This window comes from Artemia sp. Qi Xiang Cuo, unplaced genomic scaffold, assembly GCF_049724085.1.
Source record: "Artemia sp. Qi Xiang Cuo unplaced genomic scaffold, ASM4972408v1 HiC_scaffold_2954, whole genome shotgun sequence".
Lineage (NCBI taxonomy): Eukaryota > Metazoa > Arthropoda > Branchiopoda > Anostraca > Artemiidae > Artemia > Artemia sp. Qi Xiang Cuo.
The window spans coordinates 2,085,903-2,089,208 of NW_028300808.1; the positions used below are offsets into that span (position 1 = coordinate 2,085,903).

The window sequence follows — 3,306 nt, forward strand, 5'->3', positions numbered from 1 at the left end:
GCTATTAGCTGAGACTCCACCAGTTGGTGAGAATTCCAAGGTAACTAATTTACGTGAGAATGTATTGTGAGGTGACCTTTCCCAGAGCTGCTAAATCTAATTTAAAATAAAGTCACCAAGAAAATATTCCAATTAAAAAAAAAAAAAACAATTGCGTTTTAATCTGTTTTTGTATATAAAAATATCTAGCCTGTATATATCATTCTATTTTATCTTTTAATGAAATTGCATCTTTCAGGAAAATAAGGATGTGGGTACGTCCAATCTGAAAAGAAAATGAGAGAGCTACAAAGGGACATGTATCACTTCTCAAGGACTTACTAAAAACAGACAGTGAAGAAAAATTTTACAATTTTATAAGATTCACAAAAGCTGAGTTTTTGGAGCTTCTAAATCTAGTTGGACATTTAATCAAAAAACAAGATTCCAACTTTAGAAAAGCAATTACCCCAGAGCTAAAATTGGCCTTGACATTGCGCCATTTAGCAACTGGAGTGTCAATGACAACCTTACACTATGAATTCCGAGTTGGAATATCAACCGCTTTTGGAATCATCAAAGATACGTTATCTGCACTAATAGAAGTTCTGTACCTTTTATATTTACAAGAACCTCAATCAGAGAAGTTTCTTGAAATATCACATTCTTTTAAATTAAAAGGCTCTTTCCCTCATTGTATTGGAGCTTGAGATGGTAAGCATGTAAGGATTCAGTGTCCTAATAATTCGGGCTCAGAGTATTACAATTATAAACGTTATTTTAGTTTAGTTTTGTTGGCTTCATGTGATGCTAATTACAAGTTTAATTTTGTGGATGTTGGTGCTTATGGTAGTGAAAGTGATGGAGGAGTTTTTTCAAGGTCTGATTTTGGAAAAGGTCTGCAAAATGGGAATATTCACCTACCATCTTCAGTACCTTTACCTGGGACACAAGACAGATTTCCCTTATTTTTTTGTAGCAGATGAAGCTTTTCCCCTTAGTGAACATATAATAAGACCATTTCCAGGAAATATATTGACTGAAGGTAAAAAAATATTCAATTACAGAATATCCTCTGCCCGAATACTGATTGAAAATACTTTTGGTATTCTTATTCAGCGTTTTAGAATTTTTAGAATAGAAATTATTAGTCAACCTGAAAAGGTTAAGCAAATTGTAATAGCTGCAGTGTGTCTTCATAATTTTATAGTTTCATCAAGAGGAATTCCCCAAGAGACCCAAGAATCCCATTGTCATAGAGATCCACACTTGTCAGGAGGACTTTCTGAAATGACAAGAGTTGGAAGCAACAACTCTTCAAGACATAACCAGGACCAGAGAAATAGACTCATGGAATATTTCTTCTGATGCTGGTTCAGTCCCATAGCAGCAAGAGAAAGCACTTCGTGGCTCCTTCTAATCACTGATGGTTTATAGTGTTTGATTAAATATTAATTACATAGTGTTTGTCAGAAATTTGTTTGTTAATTTTTTTTAATAGAGTTTCTTTAACTGTATGTATCAAGTTAGAGCCAATGCTACTGATATTTTTTTTTCTTTATGCTAGTTGAGGACACAACTATGAAAATAAAAGAAGCCTGTACAAACCAGTGTTGACCTTAGGGGACTTTGTCTTATGGCTAAGAGAGCCTTTTCTGGTTATTTTTTTAGTTTTGAAAAACAGGAATTAAAAATTACGGAATAGCAAAGCTGCCTTCATTGCATCTGGAATAGCTATTCATTCAAGATTAAAGCAACCGTTATGAACTATAGATTCTATTAAAAAGTCAGAAAAATAAAAAACAATGCAAAACAATCATAAACAGCTAAAAATCAATTTCATTATTCATCAGTGAATTCTAATATTGTTTGTAATATTTGAATCTGGCATCTTGCTTTTTTTCTTTTGGAACTCTAGCAAAATGGGGCTGGAGTGACAATAAAAACAGTTCATCTTTATCAAATATATCTGGCCTTGTGCTCTTCCTTGCAAGCTTCTCCTTTAAATAGGTAGCAATAGACTCTTGAGTTGTTGATGCCTCCAATCTCTCTTCATTGTCCCTTCTCTTCTTTGAAATAGCTGGAGATTTTCGGAGATTCACACGGGTACTCAATATATGAGGACTTTCTGAAAGAGTCAACACATCTCAACAATCTTAATAAAATCTGGTCAAAATCTAAATAAGAGTACAAAATCTCAAATTATACTTGGAAAATGCTGACATAGTAGGGCTTTTTTGAAAAAGCATATTTTTTTCCAAATTAATCAATTCAAATTATCATATTGTTGTCAATGGTAGAATTGAATTGTCATTTATATGTTTTAATCCACCACCCATTAATCAAAAACTAATTAGACAAGTATCTACAAAGAATGACATCTTCTCAAGATTATATTGAAAAAGCTGAATTAGTTTGTTTTTGGATCCCTGCAAGAGAATATATGTTTTCTTAATCTCTGGAGGTTAAACGAAGTACTTCCGATTACAGAAATTACCTACACTCAGAAAGTTTCTTGAGAAGTAAGAAATTAAGTACATGAATAGGTTACTTTACCCATTTGGCCACACATAGGCTACAGGTATAGAGGTGAAACATAAAGAAATTGATTTTTTTGGGGGAGGGGTAAACTCAAAATTGGGTGTTAGGGGAAAGAGGGAAAATATTTTTCTCCAGTCCTTGCCAAAGTCTTCTAACAAAAATATTAAAAGAGTTAAGGAAGAGGGAACCTCTATAGATAATTTGTTGTAATGTTTTCTGAACCCATTCAATTTTACTATTTTATTCTCTTTTCAGAGTATTATATTTATTGGAGCAGGAATATTCTAATTGTGCTAGATGAAAACATGGAAAATTAACTTCAGTTTATTCTTTCGAGATCAGAATTTTTTTAGAGCTTCTGTCATTTTACAAGCACTTTAAAAAACAACAAAAAAATATACCATTGCAGGTATTACACATGCACAAATGCAATTAGAAACACGTTCAGCTTAATACAAATAATATTAAACAAAACAAAATATATTTTATATTATACTCTTAAAGACACAAGCCTGAGATTAAATTCTTCTAAGAGTGTGAATTTTTAGCAACTATATTGTTACATATATTTGTGTATAAGTAATCTTTTATAAATGTGTTTAGTTGTAATATCTTATATTTCCATACAGGTTGGCCTGGTAATAAATCTATAATTTATATCTACATATGTGAAAACCTCTTGTATTTATTTCAATATGATTAATATCAAATAGAAAACAAAACACACCCACAGAAATCTCAGGAGTTTGAATTAATTCATCAGCAGAATGGGTTAGAATTAATTCA

The 3,306-nt window shown here is 31.8% G+C and overlaps 1 pseudogene; it reads left to right on the forward strand.

Moving 5' to 3' along the window:
- The window catches only part of LOC148938369 (uncharacterized), a 21,864-nt pseudogene extending 20,517 nt beyond the window's left edge, over positions 1-1,347 (forward strand).
- The last annotated feature ends 1,959 nt before the right edge of the window (positions 1,348-3,306 follow it).